The following is a 25,664-nucleotide window of genomic DNA, read 5'->3' as shown; positions in this document are numbered from 1 at the left end:
GATGATGCAGTCTACACAAATGTTAAATAACAAAAATATTTTCTCTATTTCATATGACTAAGTATAAATATAGTACCTAGAAGTGTCTCATGCATCCCGTTAGTAGGTAGTGAACATTTAGGGATAGAGTATACACACACAATTTCAGCATGTAGCTATTTTTGAGATTTGTGAATACAAACAATATGATGAATTCAGGAAATATACATGTTTACAGAATTTTAACATAGTTCAAGAAAAAAATGTGGGTGATTTTTCTCATATTTAGCTAAATAGCTAATATAGACCTCCATTTTCTTTGAGGTATAAGCATCCAGTCCTGCTAATGGACTTTAAGTAATATAGACTAGAAATCATTGGTCTATTATTCCAACCTCATATATTATTATAACAATATGTAAAAAGGTACAGAATATTCCCAGGGACTCTACTAATTAGTTGTGATAGTCTACAAAATAAAATTATAGTCATTGAATAATACCATAATCCATCTCAACATACCTGATTGGCATGTATATGAATTTCCCAAAGCAGAAAAGTTAAATTCTTCCATGTCATGAATAACCCTATGTCATAGCTTAAGCAAAGTGAGCTGCAGGATCCTTGGTAATCTCTCACTAGGGAGGAGAAATTACATTCAAGTTATAGCAAAGGGGACCTTTGCTGCAATAGCATTTGAGCAACACAGAAGAGGAAATATGAATGAGTGTTAGTTACAAACAAGCAATACAGTAAATGTGGTTATACTTAGCAGTATTCTTGATTACACTGAGAATCATACTGATCAAATAACAATCGATCAGTCTGAGAAAAAAGCTAACTTTAAGAGATTTATTATGCATCTGTAATGTCTATACCATGTGCTTTAGCTTGATTCTCCTCATTTAATATTTTTATAAACAATTGAAACAATAAATGAAACAATGGAAAAGGTTCAGTGACATTTTACAATTTGAAAACCCAGTAAAACTGAGAAAAAAATTATTCCTATTCTAGATGTAATATTTGCTAACAAATCCTAGTTTTGGATTGAAGACAAATATCTTCAAGTTAGTTCAGTCCTATTCTTTTTTATGAAAATATACTTTTGCTCTAAAAAGACATGACACTTTGAGTCAGAAATAAAGGATAGATTATTACTTAGAGTAATAGCCAAGGTATTAGCATTTTTGGGCTAGATCCTATCTTAGATCAGATTTGTATAATAAAATAGGGTGACTTATACAACAGAAATTTCTTTTTACCACTTGTGAAGTCTAGGATGTCCAAGATTTCTGGGTGTGGTGGCACATGCCTGTAATATCAGTGACTGGGGAGGCTGAGGCAGGAGGATCACAAGTTCAAGGCCAGCCTCAGCAACTTAGTGAGACCCTGTTTTAAAATAAAATATAATAATTTAAAAAGGGGTTGTGATTATGGCTCAGTGGTAAAGCACCCTGGGTTTAATCCCTAGTTTAAAAAAAAAAAAAAAAAAAAAAAACAGTCCAAGATCAAGGTGCTGGGCAATTGGTTCACAGATAAGGTTTCTTCCCTGGTTTGTGAAAGGCTACAGTCTCTGAGTCCTCATATGAAGGAAAGAGCTAGCTTGGGTCTCTCTTCCTCATTTTATAAGGGTACTAATTCCATGATGTGTTATCTGTACATCTGTCTTTCTTCTCAGTGACTGAGATCACCATCCACCCAGTTGTCCTTACTGGTAACTCTCTTCCTCATCCCTCCACATTCACTCACTGGGATCTGATGGTCCTACCTCCTAATTACAGAACAAATCCGTGTACTCACCGATTTCCACTGCCAACCCCTAATCCAATCTGTCATCACCTTGAACCTCTTTATAATGCAATACAATACTTTTTTGACTTCATCACCCTAAATTCAGTCTTCCCTCACTTCTACATCTATTGTCAGTACAGTAGAGTAGATTTTGTGAGATTGTCATTTCTTTGCTTAAAAATTTGTGTCATTTCCCTGATTGAAACTCAGCAACAGTTCTTCATTGTTGTTATCATAAAATTTAAAACTCAGGCAAGGATTTTGCCAGTTCTACACTATTTTGCCCATAAACTCTATTAGGCCTGTAATCTCTTCACCCTGACTGGGTCTCCTGCCTTTTATCTTATCTTTTCTTTTACCCTATCCTATTTGTGTGTTTTGGCCTCAGTAACTCCTTCAGCTCGAAGGTTCTTTAGAACAAAAATACAGTGCTGTGCACAGTGGTGCAAGCCTGTAATCCCAGCAGATCTGAAGGCTGAGGCAGAAGGATTGCAAGTCTCCTTTTAGAGATCCTGTCTCTAAATAAAATAGAAAAAAGGACTGGGGATATGGACCAGTGGTTAAGTGCCTCTGAGTTCAATCCCCAGGCCAAAACAAAACAAAACAAAAAGTCTATGCTTATGTCAGCTTATGCCAACCTAAATAACAATCAGAGAAAGATTTTCCAAAGATCAGTGAAATTTACTTGGAAATAGGGAATTGCAATGGAAATACATATATCATAGTAAATTATGAGTGAATTTTAAGAAATCAAGGTAATTAGGTTTTTACAGATGAAGTGAGGACGAATAAATAAGGTGTTTTTGTTTGTTTGACTTCTTGTTTCACTTGTGGTACCGGGGATTGAACCCAAGGGTGCTTTACCACTGACCTACATCCAGTCCTTTTTAATTTTTATTTTGAGACAGGGTCTAACTAAGTTGCCTAGACTAGTCTCTTAACTTATATAATCCAGCCTCGGCCTCCCAAGTACCTGAGATTACAGACATATACCATTATGCCCTAATTAGCTTAATAAAATATGTAAAAATAATAATATTGACTATGAGAATTAATAAGAGTGGTACCAGTCCAAGGTTGAATAGATTATTACTGGGCAGAAGTTCTTGAGGAAGTATTTTTGGTGTAAGGTTTTGGTGGCCTTTGTGAAATGTAGTTTGGTAGTCTTTTGTAATAATTTTATCAGGCAATCATGTGTGATAACCTTTCCTTTATAACCTCCTGGATTTGCCATTTATTCCTTTTGTTAGAGTTGACAGAAATTCCTCCATTTTTATTCTGAACACTTTCACACTTGTAGTTCAGTACTTTCTGGCCTGAAAGAAGCTACACACGTGTCCTTCACTTGATAGTTGGAGTATTTATATGGAACTGATTCTACTGCTTATAAAATGAGTCAAGAAAATTGGGAAAAAGTTAATGAGTACTTTTCCTCAATAGTTTTAGCAGTAGGCCTAGAAAATCCACATAACAAGTAGGAAATAATATTTCTAAAAAATAAAACTTTAGTATACATTCTACTTTAAAACCAAATATCTCTTCCACTAAGATGAGAGAATGTTGGCATTCTTGTATTCTTGCCATTTGGGGGTTGGTTAACACTTTGTTGGAAGCTGTCTTGTACCTTGTAAGATGCTTGGCAGCATCCGTGGGGTCTAACCACTAGATGTCAACAGACACCACCACTCTGACCAGTTACGACACCCAAAACTGTCTCTAGACATCGTCAAGTTTTCCCTGAGAGACAAAATCTTCCCCCGCTAAGAAAACAAGTGCTCTTGACATTGTCTATCCAGGTCTAACTCACGAATGACCTCTGTCACCTTTATTGTGTGCTTGTAAGAGACTGAGCTCCAGCAAGATTTACTGAAGCAGAAAATCTGAGGATGGAGTCTCAAAATAGGCACACAGCAGCAGTGCAGGTCACTGCCTTGTGAGTGACTGACTACTTATCTAGCAGATACCAAATGCCCTCAATTTTCTCTTTTAAAAATAATGGGATTTCAAAATGAGAAGCCTCACAGTAAGAAATTTAGGTAATTCCTTAATTTAAGTGTTCTCCTTTTTCCTATATTGTAATCTTTGATGTTTTAGTCAACTTTTTCACTGCTGTGATCTGACAGGAGAAATTATAGAGGAGGAAAAATTGGGGGGCTCATGGTTTCAGAGACTTTAGTCCATAGATAGTCAGCTCCATTCCTCTGGGCCTGAACTGAGGCAGAACATCATGGTAGAACAGTAGCTGAGGAAAGCCGCTGGGAACATGGTGCCAAGAAACAGAAAGACCTCCACTCAACAAAGACAAACTACAAACCCCAAAAGTAATCCCAGGGACCCACCTCTTCCAGCCACTGTCTCCTGCCTACTAATCCCTATCAAAGGATTAATTTGCTGATTGACTTAAGGCTTTCATACTCTAATCATTTCACCTCTAAACCTTCTTGCATTATCTCATGCATGAGGTTTTAGGGGACACCTCACATCTAAACCATAACAATCAGGTATTTTCAGACTCATCTTCTTACGCATGATTGATAGTTAATTGCATGTAATAGCCACAGAGATAGGGGATCACTTTTTCCAGTAGAGATTTTAACAGTTTCTGTTAGTACTTTGTTACCATCTGCACTTTAAAACAATTAAAGAACATATTTTGAAGAAAAACTTTTCCTATATTCAGACTTAAACCTATATTTCAACTTAGCTTTTTACATCCTAAATGAATAATAAGTGGGGTTTGTATCATTATATTTTAAAAATATAAATTAATTTTTTTTCATGAAAAAAAATAGTACCCATATATCACAGTTTTTTGTTTTGTTTTGTTTTGTTTTGTTTTGTTTGTACTGGAGATTGAACCCAGAGGTGCTTAACCACTGAGCCACATCCCCAGTCCTTTTGTTTATTTATTAGAGGTAGGGTATCTCTGATTTGCTAAGTGCCTAAGTTGCTAAGACTGGAACTTAGGATCCTCCAGTCCCAGCCCCTGAGGCACTGGGATTACAGGCATGTACCACCACACCAGGCTTCATCGCAGATTTTATGCCAAATTATTTTGCAAACATGTGGGGTGCTACCATTATGTGAAACTTTTTTTTAAAAAATTGTCTTGGTATTACTTAATGTCATTTATTACCAAACTGTCTTTGTTGCAAAATTTGGATACACAGATACTTGTGATATATGTTAAAGCAGTGGTGGTGATTATATGGTGAAAAACAATAACTTTTTCATCAACTTTCTCTTTCATCTCCAGCCTGGGGACACTTCATTAACATGAGTGTGTTTTCCTTCAAAACCAATCAGAGGAAATTCTACTTTGGAAGAAGAGACAGATATAGATTTTCTACAATGTGGGACTTAAGCAGTTCCATAACTTAGAAATATTGGCCCTTAGGGGGCTGGAGATGTGGCTCAGTGGTAGAATACCTGCCTAGAAATACTGCTTCTGCCATTCTTTCCAATACTTTAAGTGCTATTTTGTCAGAGAGAATCACTCAGCAGTTAACTTTTTATTCTTTAAAAAATTAACATAAATGATTCAAGATAGCAGAGCAGAAGAAGGCTGCTCTGTAGCTCAGAAATTTGGGTACATTAAACAAAGAATGAGTACGTTGAAGCCAAGCTGATCGCAGCAGTGGTGGCACTGGTTCACCATAGAGGAGAGGAGAAACACAGATCTGGTACTAAAAAACCTGAGATCAGAAACTTAGCTGATCCAGAGGTTTCCCTAGGCGCTGGTGCCTGAAAAGTTCTCTGTGCTTCCCAACCAGCTGAGAGCTGAGGTGGAGACATCTTCAGGCAGCTGCCCTACAGCTGCTGCTACAGAGCCAAGAAATCATAGCACACACTGCCATGCTGACCTGCCAAGCACCTACCGAGCAGCGGAGGGTGTACCCAGCAGAATGGCAACAAAATGGGCACAGAGTAGACTGTAGCCAGGGAGTTCAAGTCAGAAAAGCAAAAGGGACTCTAACTCACTTCTCCTTGGAGCTTAATGGCTCATGTGATGAGCTGAAGGGAGTCAGGAAGCTAAACAGATGGGTGTGAGTTACACTCAGGGACTAAGTCTGGGAAGACTGTTCCTGGGCAACAGAGGATTGGCTCCCCTGCCCCACGAGTGGAATTTTTGGAAGGCTCCTAAGATCCAGAACTCTGACAGACGAGGAAATGCTGGACCTCAGGGGCATGTTGATCTAATCTTTCCAGGGTAAATACCACCCAATAAAGCCCCTAAGGCCTGATGTGACCTAAGCCTCAGTCTTTAGAACTCCTCCCATAGTAGTGGGGTCTGTGCAGACAAAATTCCAACTGACAGTACTTCACTTTCTGTCCTACCTCATACTCATGAGAAGGGAAGCTGAGACTTGTTTCAACTTAGTTTCAGACAGCCCACTCCAATTGGCAGCTAGGACAGCAACACAAAAAGAGGAAAGGGTTAACAAACCCCAGCCCTTGCCTTTGCTCTCAGTACATAGGTCAAGAAGAAATGGAAAGAAAGACAGTTAGACATAAACAATGACCCCCTCAGTGGAGAGGATTCCATCATTTTCCATTAAGAATCTTTTCACCAGGTGTAGTGGTGTTCACCTGTAATCCCAACGACTCTGGAGGCTGAGGCAGGAGAATCAAGAGTTCAAAGTCAGTCTCTGCAACTTAGCCAGGTCCTAAGTAACTCAGCAAGACTCTGTCTCTAACAAAATATTTTAAAAAGGGATGTTACTCAGTGGTTAAGTGCCCCTGGGTTCAATCCCTGGTCAAAAAGAAAAAAGAATCTTTTCCTGTGTGTGTGTGTGTGTGAGACAGAGAGAGAGAGCGAGAGAGTTATTGCTATGATGAATCATTCATAGACATATACACGTATATGTATTTGTTTCTTTTTATCATTTATATATATATTTTTTAATGAAGTTACTCTTCCTTACCATGTCTACTGGTTAAGGTTTTTGTTTTGTATAATTTCATTTTGTTTTTATTTGTTTCTCTTGTTCCTTTTTCTTGCTTTTCTTTTGCTGCTAACAGCCAAATTTTATTGCTATCTTTTTCCCTTTACTTTGTTTCTCCTAATTTTTTTCCTCCTTCCCTAGAACTGTCACTTGCTACATCTCTTCTGCATTTTCTGTTCACTTTGTGAAACTTTTAAATCTCTTCTACCTTCCTGCCACATTTTCTTTTCTCTTAATTAACTGTACTTTTTACCATCTTTTAGAACTAATTTGTTTATATAACTCTGCCCCACCATTCATGCTGTTGCAGTTATTACTGCTGTGGATGACCTAGTTGACATCTGTTGTTTGATTTAATATCAGATCTAGTTTATTGTTGCTTATCGTTTTTGTTGTTGGACATTGCTAGCCCCACCATTTCTATTTTTTGTGGTAATTAAAATTGAATATGTTATAGTAGGAACCAAATATTTATTTTAATACTGTATATGATTTGCATTGATTGTTGCTATTGTTTGTTTTCCACTATTCTGTGAATGACTGGTAGCCTACAGAGATACTATAAGTTCACAGGGTAGACACTCTGTTACCAAACTAAACTCAACCAAAAGAGAGCAGACCTTGCTCTACATATAAATTAATGCCACTCAATCTTCAGCTATACTTTAATACAAAGAGTAGAAGAGACAAAAACCCAAACTAATAACCAGGCCCCAAGTAGAAACAGCTAGTGATGTGCCCTTAGATCACATTCATGGACATCTACTGCTTCAGCAAAAACAGAGCATTAACACAAATATTGTAGATACCACACCTTTGGGGGTCTTAATCCAGATCATGCTAGTACACTTTGGCAAGGGAAAACTGTATCCTAAAAAGGGCCATACATAAGAGTGGAAGAGAAATCCCCCCATCAACAGATGCATAGTACCCAGTGAAGGAATACAAGAAATATGAAAAACAAGGTAACATAATGCCTCCTAAAATTCATAATTCACCAACTGACTCCAAAGATAGTGAAGTGATGAAAAGTCAGATAAAGAATCCAAAAGAATTGTATAAAAATGACAAATGAATTCCAAGAGAATTCATAAAAACAACTGAGTAAATTAAGGAAGTCAGTACAGAATATGAATGATAAATTCAATAAGGGGATAGAGATATTGAAAAGAACAAAACATAAATCTTGGAAATGAAAGACACAACAAAATATGTTCAGTTGAAAGTCTCTGTAATAGAGTAGACCACGCTGAAGACAGAGTTTCCAAGCTGGAAGACAAAGTGACCAGCCTTGAACATTCATACAGCTTTAAAGAAAAGAAAATAACCATGATCAGAATACATCAGAACTCTGGGACAATATTAAGAGACCAAATTTTAAAATCCCTGGAATGGAGGAGGACTGTGAGATGCAGGTTAATGGAATGGATAACCTCTTCAGGGAAGGAATAATAGAAAATTATCCAAACCTTCAGAATGAGATTAATATCCAGATATGGAATATATTCAGAACCTCAAATAACATAAGATCAAAAAAGAACCTTTCCACAACTCTGTAATTAAAATGCTTAACATACAGAACAAGAATAGAATTTTTAAAAATTCAGGAGAAAAATGTCAGGTCACATTTAAAGGCAAGCCAATCAGAGTCACTTATGATTTCTCAGCACAAACTAAAAGTCAGGAAGACTTGGAATGATGGAATGATGTGTTTAAAGTCCTGAAAGAAAATAACTATCAAGCAAGACTGCTATATCCAGCAAAGCTATCCTTCAAAATTGAAAAGGAATGGGAAATAAAAAGCTTCCAAAATAAGCCAGAACTAAAAGAATTCATGACTACTAAATTTTCACTGTAGAAATTACTTAAGTAAATACTCCATACAGAAGAAATTAAAAACAAACCTCAGAGCTCATAAATGAACAAATCTCATTTGAAGAGTAGCTAAAAAAAGGAGAAAGAACCAAATTAAGCATTATAAATACATCCAAATTGTAGGAAATAATAAATTCTTTTTCAGTAGTAACATTCAAAGTAAATGGTCTCAACTCTCCAATTAAAAGACATCAGCTGCCAGGATGAATTTTTTTAAAAGATCAAAAATTATGCTCTTCTCAAGAACCAATCTTATAGGCAAAGACAGCCATGGGGTGAAAGTAAAAGGATGGAAATTGATGAACAATGTGAATGGAGCCTGAGAATAAACAGAAATAGCTACTCTCATATCTGAGAAAGCCGATTTCACACCAAAATTAATCAGAAGAGATGAAGAAGATCACCGTATATTGGTAAAGAGATTAATCCAAGAATAAGATATAATAATAACAAATATTTGTGCCCCAAATGTGGTTGTAGTTATCTGATTTAATAAAAGAGACACTACTAAGATTTAAGGCTCAGATAGACCCCCAGTAGAATAATACTAGGTGATTTCAACACACTTCTCTCACCATTAGTTAGGTCTTCCAGACATAAACTTGGTAAACACTCCATGGAACTGAAAAACATTATAAATCAGATGTAGTTAACAGACAACTATAGAATATTTTATTCAACAGTAGTTGAATACACTCTCTTCTCAGTGGCTCATGGAACCTTCCTCAAAATAGACCATAATTTATCTACAAAGCAACTCTTAACAAATAAAAAACAATTGATTTAATTTCTTGCATCTTGTTAGATTGTAATGGAATGAAGTTAGAAATCAATACAACAAAACTCTACAAAAACTATATAAACAGATAGATTAAATAGTACAGTTTTGAATAAATAATATGTAATAGAAGAAATCAGAGGAGAAATTTAAAAATTTTTAGAATCAAATGATAATGATGATACAATATGTCAGAACTTCTTGAAAAGTATGAAAGCAGTTCCAAGAGGACAATTTATAGCTAGGTGTGCCCACATAAGAAAATCAGAAATATCCAAAATAAACAACCCAATGATGCTCCTCAAGGTCCTTGAAAAAGAAGAAGAAATCAGTTGCACAACCAGTAGAAGGAAGGAAATGATTAAGATCAGAGTCAAAATTAATAAACTTGAGAATTTAAAAAAAGGATCAATGAAATGAAGAGTTTGTTTTTTGAAAAGATAAACAAGACCAATAAGAGTTCAGCAATACCAACCAAAAGAAAAATAGAGAAGACACAAATGAATAAAATTAGAGGTGAAAAAGGAAAAATCACCACAGATAATACAGAAATCCAGCATATTAGGGACTATTTTGAAAACTTATACTCCAACAAATTGAAAAATCCAGAAGAAATGAATACATTTCTAGACAAATATGGTCTGCCAAAACTGAATCAAGAAGACATAGAAAACCCTAAGCAGACCAATAACTTGTAATGAAATAGAAGCAGGAAAAAACAAATAAACAAACAAAAACTTCCAACAAAGAAAAGTCCTTCCAACAAAGAAAAGCCCAGGGCCAGATGGATTCTCAGCTGAATTCTTCTCTTGGACTTTTAAAGAAGAAGTAACACCAATATTCCTCAAATATTCCTCAAATTGTCCCATGAAATATAAAGGGACAGAACACTTCCAAATTCATTCCATGAAGCCATTATCAACCAAAATTAGATAAAGACACATCAAGAAAAGAAAGCTACAGACCAATATCCCTGATGAAATCAGATGCAAAAATGCTTAATAAAATGTTAGCAAATCATGTTCAACAACATATTAAAAAGATTATACATAACTGACCAAGTTGGTTTTATTCCAGAGGTAAGGATGGTTTAACATACGCAAATCAATGAATGTTATTCATCATGTAAATAGAATTAAGAACAAAAGTCATTTAGTCATCTCCATAGATGCAGAGAAGGCCTTTGACAACATTCAGCATTCATTCATGATAAAAAATACTAGGGATAGAAGGAACCCACCTCAACATAAAGGCTAAGGATGAAAAACCCAAGGCCAACCTCATTATAAATGGGTAAAAACTGAAAGCATTTCCTTTAAAATCTAGAAAAAGATAAAAATGTCCACTCTTATTTAATATAGTGCTAGCAATTCTAGCCTGAGGAATTAGGTAAGGGAAGGAAATAAAAGGATTAAAAATAGGAAAAGAAGAAGTCAAATTATCACTGTTTGCTGATGATATGATCCTATACCTAGAAAATCCAACAACTCCACCAAAAGACTGCTAGGGCTAATAAAAAAAACTTGTCAAAATAGCAAGTTACAAAATTAACATACAAAAATCAATACTTTTCCTGTATACCAATAATAAATCGTCTGAGAAAGAAATCAGAAAAACAATTTTATTCACAATAGCCTCAAAACAAATCCCTAAGAAGAAGTCTAACAAATCTTACCAAGGAGGTAAAAGATCTCTAAAATGAAAACTTTAGAACACTGAAGAAAGAAACTGAAGAAGACCTAAGAAGATGGAAAGACTGCCCATATTTATGGATAGGTAGAATTAATATTGTTAAAATGGCCATACAATCAAAAGCAGTTTACAGATCCAATGTAATCCTCATCAAAATACCAATGACATTCATCACAGAACTAGAAAAAATAGTCTTCAAATTCACCTGAAAGAATAAGAGACCCAGAATGGCTTAAAGCAATTATAAGCCACAATAGCAATGCTGGAGGTATCAAAATACCTGACTTCAAATTATACTACAGTTTAATTGCTATAGTAACAAAAACTGCATGGTATTGCATAAAAACAAACATAGACTAATGGTACAGAACAGAAGGCACAGAGACAAATGCTCACAGATACAGTCATCTGATACTTGACAAAGGTGGCAAAAAACACACACTGGAGAAAAGACAACCTTTTTAACAAATGATGCTGGGAAAACCAGTTATCCTTATGTATAAGAACAAAACTGGACCATTATCTCTCACACGGAACAAAAATCAACTCAAAATGGATCAAAGACCTAGGAATAACAGAAACTATCCAAATCCTAGAAAAAAGTGTGGAGTCAACACTCCAGCATATAGGCACAGACAATGGCTTTCTCAGTAGTACCCCTAAAGATCAGGAAATAATGCCAAGAGTTAATAAATGGGATGATGTTAAATTAAAAAGCTTCTACACAGCAAATTAGGAATGTGAAGAAGAAATCTACAGAATGGAAGAAAATTATTGCTAGCTCGTCTTTTGACAGAGGATTAACATCTAGAATATATAAAGAATCTCCCCAAAAAACTTTACATCAAAAATCAAATAACCCAATTAATAAATGGGCAACTAAATTATACAGACACCTCTCAAGAAGAAATACAAATCAAACACATGAAAAAAAAATGTTCAACATCATTAACAATTAGGAATATTCAAATCAAAACTATGCTGAGATTTCATCTCACACCAGTCAGAATGGCAGTCATCAAGAATGCAAACAATAATAAATGTTGGAGAGAATGTGGGAAAAAGAAACACTTTTACACTCTTGGTGGGATTATAAATTAGTCCAACCACTATTGAAATCATTATGGAGGTTCCTTGAAAGACTAGGCATGGAACCACCATATGACCCAGCTGTATCACTTCTTGATATTTATACTCAAGAATTAAGGTCATCATACTACAGTGATACATGTACACCCATATTTATAGCAGTACAATTGACAATAGCCAAAATATGGACCCAGTCTAGGTGTCCATCAAGGGATGATGCATAAGGAAAACGTGGTATACAACACAATAGAGTTTTATTCAGTCATAAAGAAAAATGAAATTATGCCATTTGAAGAAAAAATGGATGGAACTGGAGATCACTGTGTTAAGTGAAATGTGGAAGTCAGAGAACAAAAGGGAAAAGAAAGTTGGTGGTGGGTGTGGGGGATGATCCCAAGAAAATCAAAAGGAGATCAGTACAGGAAAGGAACCAGGGAAGGAAGAGGAAGTACTGGCAAGTGTTATTGGCCAAATTATGTTGTTATATTGTGTACATGTAGGAATATCTAACAGATTCCATCATTATGTGCCAATCCAAAATTTACCATAAATCTGTGATGATTAGTTATTTTATTTCTCACTCTTATAAGTGAATGATTTAAAATAAGATAAAATACTTATTTCATTTTGGCAGTTATGATTGAAGACTTAATGAATTTGGACTTGCAAGACATCAGTGGAGGACTTGGGATGTAGCTCATTAGTATAGCATTCCTCTAGTTCAACCACATACACACGCAAAAAGACATCAGTGAAAATATCAGATTAAAGACTTCTGAAGATTCACTTCTCTATAAAAGAATAGAAACACTGGCAAAAATAATTAAACCCAACTTTTTCAGAACTTTGGCAATTCACCAAAGGAGAATTTAAACAAGGAAATGAATGAATCTCACTAAGAATAGCCAGTTCCACAGTGGCCTTGAAAACTGTCAGCTTTTACTCATTGTGATAAAATACCTGAGAAAACAATTTAAAGGAGAAAAATTTTGTTTCGACTCAGTACCTCAGAGTTTTCAGTTAACGGTTGCTTTGTCCTGAGGTAAAGCAGAGCATCATGGTGGAAGGACATGATGAAAGAAAGTTCCTTACCTCATGACATCCAGGAGATGGGCTGGGGAAAAGAAATATAAATGGAGACAAAGAGAAGAAGGGCCTGGGACAATTATACTCGTCAAGGGCCCCAAAGAACCCACTGCCTTCAACGAGGTTCAACTTTCTACAGTTTCCACCACTTCCCAATAGCATTATATTATATCAAACCCTTGATGAATTCATAGTTGAATCCATCAATCCACTGATGCAAATACCCTCATACAAATCCCTCCAGAAACCCACCTCAGAACATTGCTGCATTAAGGATAAAGTCCTCGATAAATGAGCCTATAGGGGACATTCCAGATCCAAACAATACCAAAATCTAATATAGTCAAAATCTGAAGGTATAAGCCACTAGAAGGACAGAACAAGTTTGGAGCTCCCAGGACTGTCACTATTTGATCTGTCCAGTCATTTCCCAGAAAACACATTTGCAAGACTGTTTTAATTTAGACTAACTCATCTCTTGCCCAGAGCAAACAGACTTATCCCTAGGTTTGTTTGCAATAGTTTGACATTTTAGGTGTGCAAGGAAGTATTAAGATTTGGAGTTAACTAGATGATTAAAAAATTTAAAAGAAAAAGTTGAGGAATGAGATGACCATCGTAGATTTTTTGAAGCTCCCTCATATATCTGGAAATCCTCAAGGCAACAGACATGCACAGGGCTCTGAGCATCCCCAATCTGTGCACATGCCCTGAGTTTTCACCTCTGCTTGAGCTAGAAGATTTGCCTAAGAAAGGTGTGAAGAGTTGTAAAGTAGCTGAGTTTTAAAGCCATGCCCCAATAAATAAACAGAATCCGTTAGCCAAGATTGGGAGATCTTTGGGTCCAAGTCATCTGAAGAATTATCTGTCCAATCAAAAGCTGACTACCGAGCAACATGAAGGGAGACGTTCAGTACTCTTGGCTGGAAAGAGAGATTACACTTATTCAGTCCAGTAAGGTCACTGAATAAATGACAGGAACAAACACAGCAAGAACAAAGGGCAGCAATGATAAACACACTGGGAAAGGCAGAATCTGATTTCTAAGACCACTGGATTATATGATTTTAAATACCCAGTTATCAACAAAAAAATAGGAGACACACAAAGCAATGAGAAAAAAGAAAGTGACTTAAAAGCACATGAGGAAATTGGATCAGAGATAAAAATATTCAAATAGGTAAACATTAAAGAGAGCATAAATATGTTTTCTCTTTATCATGTTTTTTCTATATGATTCAAACAATAACTGCATGAGGCAATTTAAAATCTGTATGAGTATATAATATTTAAATATGTAATTTGTATGGCATAAAAACAAAAAGGACTGGGGAGAAAAAAAGGAACTATAGAGGCAAAGTTTTCATACTATTAAAATTAAGTTGGTATTAATAATCCAAAATAGACTGTTATAAATTAAAAAGTTAATTGCAATTCCCAGGGCAACCACTATGAAAATAAAATAAAAATGTAGTAGAAGAAATGACAAGTGATTAAAATAGAACACTAGAAATTTTCTAACACAAAAGAAAGCTGTACGGGAGGAATAGAGGAATTTAAAAGACCTAAGACATTAAGACAGTAAATAGTAGAAAGGCAAACATGAATGCCATCTTACCAATACCTTGAGACGACTGTAATTTTTTAGTTATTTGTCAGAAAAACTCAAATTAAAACAGCAACAAATATCACTATACAACCAGAAGGCTTGATTTAAAGAAACTGATAATAAGTGATTTCAAGGATATGTGGCAAAAGGAATTCTCATGTATTGCAAATGAGAACATAAATTTATGCAACGATTTTTGAAATACTTGTCAGTACCTATTAATACTAAACATATATAGTCTATGACTTGAAATTTTATTCTTGGGCCTACATACATGGAAAAGAATGCTTATAACCATGAGAAAATCCATTTGTGAATGCTCATGGATGCTTTGTTCATAGTGGCCTCAAAGAGGAAACAGTCCGAATCTTCATTAAAATTAGAAAGAATAAATAATGTGGTAGATTTAAGACACAATGTTACGTTTCAGATATGAGGTATCTCCCCGGAGCTCCTGTGTTGATAGCAGAGGGTGAAATGATTAGATGATGAGAGTGGTAACATTTTCAGTAGATTAATTCATTTGATGGATGAATAACTTTAAAGGACAACTGTACTAGACAGTAACTGTAGGGATGTGGGGTGTGGCTGGAGGAGGTGGGTCACTGGGGCACGCCCCTGGGGATCATACCTTGTCACACTCACCTTCCCTGCTCCTCCCTCTCTGCTTCCTGGCAGGGCAACAGTCCTCCACCACAGCCCTTCCACCATCATGCTCTGCCTCACCTCAGGCCCAAAGCAATGGAACCAGCCAACCATGGACTAAAAACTCAGAAACCATGAGCCAAAATTAAACTTTCTTCCTCTGAGTTGGTCTTGTCAGGTATTTTGGTCACAGTGACATAAAACTGACACACATATTGTACAATAATAGGAAAAGACAGCTTACTGATGCGCAAAATATGGAGAAATCTTGCAAAAGATGAGCAAAAGATGCTAAACTGAAGATTACATATTGTATAAAGCTTCATAACAAACCAAACATTTAAGGTGATAAAAGTCACAAGAGTGGTAACTTTGGGGTGGTTATTGAGGGGCATAGGGAACTTCTTAGGTATTGGAAGTCTCATATCTTATCCGTGTGGTGTTTACCTAGAAATATAAATATGCATACCAGACATTTATAATTTTCTCCCTGTAGTATATATTTATTATACCTCAAAAAAACTAATAAACAACAATAGCAACACACAAACCTACAAATGCAATGTCATCTTACTACTCTCTTGCTTGCTTCTTCTTTGCATTTTGTTCCTGGAAATTTTCTTTAATTTCTTGAAAGCTCAGTCTTGTACTCAAAAGAATATTTATTAAATTTACCCACAGACATTTTATATCAGATTTTTTTTCATTATATTCGATCATCTAATTTCTGGGCACTAAATGGACACTAAATAACTTCCTGTCTAGGAATCTCCTATCACTTTGCCTGAGAGTCGTAGAAACAAAAACCTTAGTGAAACGTGCTCTTCCAGTATATTCCAATATATTTTTCTCATTTGTTTTCTAAAGATACCCAAGAAAAATAGAAATGAATTAAAAATTAGAAATGAATTAAAAACTAGAGACAAAAAGACTCATTAAGCCTGAAACTTAAGTTTGTAAATTTAGATAATATTTTAGTTCTTTTTTAGGAGAGTAATTATTTGGTAACTTTATTGAAAGATTATTTTCCTGCTGCATTGCAATCACATTTTACTAATAACACAAAGCCTTTTGAGAACACAAGTGCATCAATCATTTATCACTGGAGGAATGTCTTAAAATAAAGAATACAATATGAACAGTTGTCTTTTCCCCAACTCGCAATAAGTATAAAGATTTTTCTTTCCTTCTTTACTTAGAAAACTCGTTCTTTATGATCTACCTCAGACTAGAAATAAATTGATGTATATAATATCTAAAATGTTCCAAAAATTTAAAAAAGAACCTTAGCATATTCTTGTTTTCTTCCTTACACAAACATATAATTCATCACAAGTACTGTTGCTTCAGCCTATAAACTAGATCCCAACTACCTATTTCCCTTCATCCCTCCTACCTTCACTCTTATCTGAACCACTATTGTCTGCTGTAGTAGACACTTATCTGGTCTCTCAACTCCACCTTTGATTCTCTGTAATCTGTTCTTCACAAACAATCAGAGTGATCCTTTTAAATTCTAATTTAGAAATTCTTCTCAAGATTCTTCAGAACTCCCTATTGCCCTTGTCATGAAAGGCAGACTTCTTAGCACTGAAAGGACTTTGCACAGCCTGTCCTTTGCTTACCCTGCTGCCCCATGTCACACCACCGTCTTAAACTCAGTGATTTAGCTCTACTCACCTTCTTTCTGTTCTTGGACCAAGAAGTCCATTCTTGCCTCAGGGACTTTCTAATGTTCTTCACCTTCAATGCTACTCTGATTCTAAACATAGTTGCATCTTTTTAGATTTCAATTCAAATATTTCCTTCCTGAGAGATCTTCATAGGTCAGCCTACTCAAAAGTGACTCACAGCTTTCTGATCAGAACAAGCTCCAAGTCCCGGAGCCAGCACGGCCTGCTCCGGCCTGCAAGCGGCTTTAGGGACCAGGACAGGGCAGCCAGAGACTTCCCAAGCAGCCTGGACCCCTGCGGTGGGAGGCGCCTTTCAAGGCTAGCTTCTCAGAACAGACCGCCCAGTGAGAGCCTTTCTACATAGAGCCAGCCACAAGTCCCCGAACCAACGGAGAGCTTCGATCCGCAAGCAGCCTCTGGGATCAGGGCAGGGCAGCCAGAGACCTCTTCAGGCGGCTCACTCCGGCCACAGGCTCTCTTCACGGGGCGATCCAAGATGGTGGCCTAGAGGGTGACTGCACCCCCAGTCGCTCCAGAATCCAGGAGTTAAGAAGGGGAGGCATTGAGAGACTCAGACCAAAATAGAGCCACGGGTGAGTCTGCCCACTGGGTAAAGCGCGGCCCGGGTGGCAGGCCCAGATAGAGGTGGCTTATCGGAGCAGTGCAGGGCAGCTAGAGTCTTCCACAGGCAGCCCTGCACACTCCGGCGCTGGGCCCCGCCCACACAGCCAGCTTCTCCAGGTTCTCGGAGCAGGCCCCCTACTGAGAGACTTTCTGACCAGAACAAGCTCCAAGTCCCGGAGCCAGCGCGGCGTGCTCCAGCCTGCAAGCGGCTTCAGGGACCAGGACTGGGCAGCCAGAGACCTCCCCAAGCAGCCTGGACCCCTGAGGTGGGAGGCGCCTTTCAAGGCTAGCTTCTCGGAACAGACCGCCCAGTGAGAGGCTTTCTACATAGAACCAGCCACAAGTCCCCGAGCCAAAGGAGAGCTTCAATACGCAAGCAGCCTCTGGGATCAGGGCAGGGCAGCCAGAAACTCCTCCAGGCGGCTCTGCCCACTCCAGCTGCAGGCTCTTTCCACGGGGCGATCCAAGATGGTGGCCTGGAGGGTGACTGCACCCCCAGTCGCTCCAGAACCCAGGACTCAAGAAGGGGAGGCGGGGGAAAGGGAAAAAAAAATAATGAATCAAACATCATTGCCCTATGTAAACGTATGATTACACAAATGGTATGCCTTGACTCCATGTACAAATAGAGAAACAACATGTATCCCATTTGTATACAATAATAATAAAAAAAAAAAAAAAAGAAGGGGAGGCATTGAGAGACTTGGACAAAAATAGAGTCACGGGGTCAGTCTCCCCCACTGGGCGAAACTTGGTCTGGGTGGCACGCACAGATAGGGGTGGCTTATCAGAGCAGGGCAGGGCAGCTAGAGTCTTTCCCAGGTAGCCTTCCATACTCCGGCGGTGGGCTCCCCACACACAGCCAGCTGCACGATGCAGGCCCCCAGTGAGAGCCTTTCCGCACAGAGCCAGCTCCAAGCCCTGGAACCAGTAGGGGGCTAGGGGCAGCTTTCTTCGGAAGCATGGCATTATCAAGTTCCTCCAAGACTTCAGGCTACTGAAGGCTGGGAGGTGATACACTGGAAATCTACCGGGACACTATAAGCCAATAGAGGAAATCTGCAATATCTCAGATTCCCACTGACATCTGACCAATATGAGAAAACAAGGGAAGAAAATGTCCCAAACAAACCTAGATACTACATCAATAAAACCCGATGACAGCACAGCAGAAGAAATGTCAGAAAGGGAGTTCAGAATGTACATAATTAAAACGATCAGGGAAGCAAATGAGGAGATGAAAGAGCAAATGCAGACATTGAAGGAGGAGATGAAAGAGCAAATGCAGGCGTTAAATGATCGCTATAATCAACAGTTAAAACATCAAATACAGGAAGCAAGAGATCATTTCAATAAAGAGTTTGAGATACTGAAAAAGAAAACAAACTGAAATACTTGAAATGAAGGAAACAATAAACCAAGTTAAAAACTCCATAGAAAGCATAACCAATAGGATAGAACACCTGGAAGACAGAACCTCAGACATTGAAGACAAATTATTTAATCTTGAAAACAAAGTTGGCCAAACAGAGAAGATGGTAAGAAATCATGAACAGAATCTACAAGAATAATGGGATATCATGAAAAGGCCAAATTTAAGAATTATTGGGATTGAGGAAGGCTTAGAGAAACAAACCAAAGGAATGAACAATCTATTCAATGAAATAATATCAGAAAATTTTCCAAATCTGAAGAATGAAATGGAAAACCAAGTACAAGAGGCTTATAGAACTCCAAATATACAAAATTACAACAGACCCACACCAAGGCACATTATTATGAAAATACCTAACATACAAAATAAAGACAGAATTTTAAAGGCCGCGAGAGAAAAGAATCAAATAACATTCAGAGGGAAACCAAAAAGAATATCAGCAGATTTTTCAATCCAGACCCTAAAAGCTAGAAGGGCCTGGAACAACATTTACCAAGCCCTGAAAGAAAATGGATGCCAACCAAGAATCATATACCCAGCAAAACTTACCTTCAAATTTGGCGATGAAATAAGATCCCTCCATGATAAACAAAAGCTTAAGGAATTTACAAAAAGAAAGCCAGCATTACAGAACATTCTCAGCAAAATATTCCATGAGGAAGAGATGAAAAACAACGATGCAAATCAGCAACAGGAGGCACTAGCCTAAAGGAATAGCCAAATAAAGGAGAAACCAAATCATGTCAAAAAACAAATATGAGTCAAATGACTGGGAATACAAATCATATCACAATAATAACCCTGAATGTTAATGGCCTGAACTCATCAATCAAAAGACATAGACTGGCAGATTGGATTAAAAAGAAAAATCCAACAATATGCTGCCTGCAAGAGACTCATCTCATAGAAAGAGACACACATAGACTAAAGGTGAAAGGATGGGGAAAAACATACCATGCACACGGACACAGCAAAAAAGCTGGAGTATCCATCCTCATCTCAGATAATGTGGACTTCAAGCCAAAACTAGTCAGAAGGGATAAAGAAGAACATTACATGCTGCTTAAGGGAAGCATAAGTCAGCAAGACATAACAATCATAAATATCTATGCCCCGAACATTGGCTCATCCACGTATGTCAAACAAATCCTTCTCAATTCCAGAAACCAAATAGACCACAACACAATAATACTAGGCAATTTTAATACACCTCTCTCACCACTGGATAGATTGTCCAAACAAAAATTGAATAAAGAAATCATGGATCTCAATAACACAATCAACAATTTAGACTTAACGGACATATATAGAATATACCATCCAACAAAGAACGAATACACTTTCTTCTCAGCAGCACATTGATCCTTCTCTAAAATAGACCATATTTTATGCCACAAAGCTACTATTAGCAAATACAAGAAGATAGAGATACTACCTTGTACTCTATCAGATCATAATGGATTGAAATTAGAAATAAATGACAGAATAAAAAACAGAAACTTCTCCAATACCTGGAGATTAAATAATACACTATTATATGATGAATGGATAACAGAAGACATCAGGAGGGAAATAAAAAAATTCTTAGAAGTAAACGAGAACAAAGACACATCATATCAAAATCTCTGGGACACTATGAAAGCAGTACTTAGAGGAAGATTTATTTCATGGGGCACATTCAAAAAAAGAAGTAGAAATCAACAAATAAATGACTTAACACTACAGCTCAAAGCCCTAGAAAAAGAAGAGCAGACCAACACCAAAAGTAGTAGAAGACAGGAAATAGTTAAAATAAGAGCCAAAATCAACGAAATTGAAACAAAAGAAACAATTGGAAAAATTAACAAAATAAACAGTTGGTTCTTTGAAAAAATAAACAAAATTGATAAACCCTTGGCCACACTAACAAAGAGAAAGAGTGAGAAAACTCAAATTACTAAAATTCGGAATGAACAAGGAAACATCACAACAGACACGACTGAAATACAAAACATAATTAGAAGCTATTTTGAAAATCTATACTCCAACAAAACAGAAAACCTCGAAGACATCAACAAATTTCTAGAGACATATGAATTACCTAAACTGAAAGAGGAGGACATACAACATAAATAAACCAATCTCAAGCAATGAAATAGAAGAGGTCATCAAAAGCCTACCAACAAAGAAAAGTCCGGGACCAGATGGGTTCTCAGCTGAGTTCTACAAAACCTTTAAAGAAGAGCTCATTCCAATACTCCTCAAACTATTCCATGAAATAGAAGAGGAGGGAACCCTCCCAAACTCATTCTATGAAGCCAATATCACCCTGATACCTAAACCAGACAGAGACACATGGAGTAAAGAAAATTTCAGACCAATATCCTTAATGAACATCGACGCAAAAATTCTCAACAAAATTTTAGCAAATCGCATACAAATATATATTAAAAAGATAGTGCACCACGATCAAGTGGGTTTCATCCCAGGGATGCAAGGTTGATTCAACATTCGGAAATCAATAAATGTCATTCACCATATCAACAGACTTAAAGTTAAGAATCACATGATTATTTCAATAGATGCAGAAAAAGCATTTGATAAAATACAGCATCCCTTCATGCTCAAAACACTAGAAAAAATTGGGGTAGTGGGAACATTCCTTAACATTATAAAGGCCATCTACGCTAAGCCCATGGCCAATATCATTCTAAATGGTGAAAAACTGAAAGCATTTCCCCTAAAAACTGGAACAAGGCAGGGATGCCCTCTTTCTCCGCTTCTATTCAACATCGTCCTTGAGACTCTAGCCAGAGCAATCAGACAAACCAAAGAAATTAAAGGGATACGAATAGGAAAAGAAGAACTCAAACTATCCCTGTTCGCTGACGACATGATTATATATTTAGAGGAACCTGGAAATTCCACCAAAAAACTTTTAGAACTCATTAGTGAATTCAGTAAAGTAGCAGGTTACAAGATCAATGCTTATAAATCCAATGCATTTTTATACATAAATGATGAATCTTCAGAAAGAGAAATTAGGAAAACTACCCCATTCACAATAGCATCGAAAAAAATAAAATACTTGGGAATCAATCTCACAAAAGAGGTGAAAGACCTCTGCAATGAGAACTACAGAACACTAAAGACAGAAATTAAAGAAAACCTTAGAAGATGGAAAGATCTCCCATGTTCCTGGATAGGCAGAATTAATATTGTCAAAATGGCCATACTACCAAAAGTGCTATACAGATTCAATGCAATTCCAATTAAAATCCCAATGATGTACCTTGCAGAAATAGAGCAATCAATTATGAAATTCATCTGGAAGAATAAAAAACCTAGAATAGCTAAAGCAATCCTAAGTAGCAAGAATGAAGCAGGGGGTATTGCAATACCAGATCTTCAACTCTACTACAAAGCAATAGTAATAAAAATGGCATGGTATTGGTACCAAAATAGACAGGTAGATCAATGGTACAGAATAGAGGACATGGACACAAACCCAAATAAATACAATTTTCTCATACTAGACAAAGAATCCAAAAATATGCAATGGAGAAAAGATAGCCTCTTCAACAAATGGTGCTGGGAAAACTGGAAAACCATATGCAACAGAATGAAATTAAACCCCTATCTCTCACCCTACACAAAACTCAACTCAAAATGGATCAAGGACCTCGGAATCAGACCAGAGACCCTGCATCTTATAGAAGAAAAAGTAGGTCCAAATCTTCAACTTGTTGGCTTAGGATCAGACTTCCTTAACAGAACTCCCATAGCACAAGAAATAAAAGCAAGAATCAACAACTGGGATAGATTCAAACTAAAAAGCTCTCTCAGCAAAGGAAACTATCAGCAATGTGAAGAGAGAGCCTACAGAGTGGGAGAATATCTTTGCCAACCATACTTCAGATAGAGCGCTAATTTCCAGAATCTATAAAGAACTCAAAAAACTCTACACCAAGAATACAAATAATCCAATCAACAAATGGGCTAAGGAAATGAACAGACACTTCACAGAAGATGTACAAGCAATCAACAGATATATGAAAAAATGTTCAACATCCCTAGTAATAAGGGAAATGCAAATCAAAACAACCCTAAGATTTCATCTCACCTCAATTAGAATGGCGATTATCAAGAACACAAGCAACAATAGGTGTTGGCGAGGATGTGGTGAAAAAGGAACACTCATACATTGCTGGTGGGGCTGCAAATTAGTGCAGCCACTCTGGAAAGCAGTGTGGAGATTCCTCAGAAAGCTTGGAATGGAAACACCATTTGACCCAGCTATCCCACTCCTTGGCCTATACCCAAAGGACTTAAAATCAGCATACTACAGAGATACAGCCACATCAATGTTCATTGCTGCTCAATTCACCATAGCCAGATTGTGGAACCAACCTAGATGCCCTTCAGTTGATGAATGGATAAAGAAACTGTGGCATATATATACAATGGAATATTACTCCGCAATGAAGAATGATAAAATTATGGCATTTGCAGGCAAATGGATGAAATTGGAGAATATCATGCTAAGTGAGATAAGCCAATCTGAAAAAACTAAAGGACGAATGATCTTGCTGATAAGCGGATGAGGACATATATTGGGGGGTCGGAGGGGTTAGCATTAGGTTTAGGGTTAGGTTTAGGGTTAGGGATAAGGAGTGTGGTAAGAATGAAGGAAAGAAGGACTGTATAGAGGGAAAAGAGGGGTGGGAAGGGTGGGTGGAAGGGAAAAAAAATAGTGAATCAAACATCATAGTCCTATGTAAACGTATGATTACACAAATGGTATGCCTTGACTCCATGTACAAATAGAGAAACAACATGTATCCCATTTGTATACAATAATAATAATAAAAAAAAAAGTGACTTACCATCCTGGTCACTTTCTACATTGGGCTGTTTTATTTTCATCTCACCATTTACCATTAACTAAAATTATTTTGATTTGTTTATTACATGTTTATTTGTCTCATCTCTGTTGATAACAATAGCCCCATAAGTTACTGATCTTGTTTGTTTTAGTTATCTCCATTCCTAGATGGCCTGCTGTCTAGTAGATGATGAACAAATAGTTAAATGAAGTTTTCAGATTCGCTTAGGAAAACCTATAAGGAAAACCCCTGATGGACTAGTCTCATGAAAAGGTCAGTATCTGCTCACTGTTTAGTGATTACTTTTCAACAAGTCCGTGAATTTAAGAGAGAAATCCTTGGAATACCTGATGGATATATTAAGGGAAAAGAATCTAAAAAAGGGCTTTTCTGGAGTCCTTCTGTTCATATCACCTGTTTGGGCTATATTCTGCTATTTTTGTTGAAGACAAAAGCAAACTGTCTTCTAAAATCAGCCCATCAAGAAAGACAGTTAGAAGAGGAATGACCTCCCATGGTGGGCTAGTAAGTACTAGTTACCAGCTCTCCTGGAGGAAAACACATGTATCTTTTGCCAGTTTCTATGATGGAAATGCCACACTATGCCCAATTCTAAGCAATCAACCTCAAGTCACTGAACGTGGAGTCAGGAGAAGCTGTGATTCATTGTCCTCTCCAGCTGGTTCAGGGGCACCAGCACACTGCTGATGTATTTCATGTCAAAAATAATGTGAAGCATTTCACTTTCAATCTCTCTGACTTTAGTACACCCCTACAAAACCAACTTGTTATTCACATGTCAGAAAAGAAAAAAACCTTTGAGTAACTTGCCAACAATACACATCATGAAGGATGAAACCAGGGTTCAAATCCAGATGTCTCTCCTGTGTATCAGGGGGTGGTAATCTACAAGGCCCACAACCATGAAAAGCAACAAACGAAAGAACAAGACTTTTGTTAAGCACTGAACTGCTTCTTAAGATCATGGCTATTTTCTGAACATCCTTGATGTTTCACAGATGATGCAAATTTTATTTCTAGCATCAGCTGTCCATGGAGTATATAATTATTTTGAATGAGATTCCTAAAAGTAGAAAATTAATCAGAGTTCAACGCACCAATGAAATCTTGCAGACCCTCTTTCTATTTCTGTTTCTTCTCTTGCTTGCTGGCTCCTTTATTTTATTTATTTATTTTTATATCACCTTACAACATTAACATCCTAGACATCAAGAGGAGCAGGCATTTGAAAGAAAAAGTAGCTAAAGGGGATTCTAGTATGCACCTAAGTTTGATAATCAATTGAAACCACTCTGGGTTTTCACTCAAAAGTGCATTCATTCTTTGCACAACTCTCGGTGTCCCTTCCTAAAACCAACCTGTCCAAAAACAGTCATTCCCCCATTTTTCTAGTTTGTTTCAAGCACAGTTGGGCAGGGTAAGTTGGAGTGTCAGCTGAGATATTCAGTAGACTGTGCCTCTGTTACGAGTAAGGAAGCTCCTTTGAGTCTTCATCACTGCTATTTACCGAATGTATGGTCTTACAGAGTGAATGACATTTAACTTCACTATTT

At 37.1% G+C, this 25,664-nt stretch overlaps 1 long non-coding RNA gene across 2 annotated transcripts in view; it reads right to left on the bottom strand.

The window, feature by feature from the left end:
• Positions 1-25,664, bottom strand: part of LOC124979774 (uncharacterized) — a 144,632-nt gene that overhangs the window by 96,227 nt on the left and 22,741 nt on the right. The gene's annotated exons all lie outside the window — the stretch shown is intronic.

The sequence above is a fragment of the Sciurus carolinensis genome, chromosome 3 (genome assembly GCF_902686445.1).
Source record: "Sciurus carolinensis chromosome 3, mSciCar1.2, whole genome shotgun sequence".
Classification (NCBI taxonomy): Eukaryota; Metazoa; Chordata; class Mammalia; order Rodentia; family Sciuridae; genus Sciurus; species Sciurus carolinensis.
The sequence above is the reverse complement of the archived record's forward strand: the minus strand, read 5'-3'. Positions and strand labels throughout refer to the sequence as shown.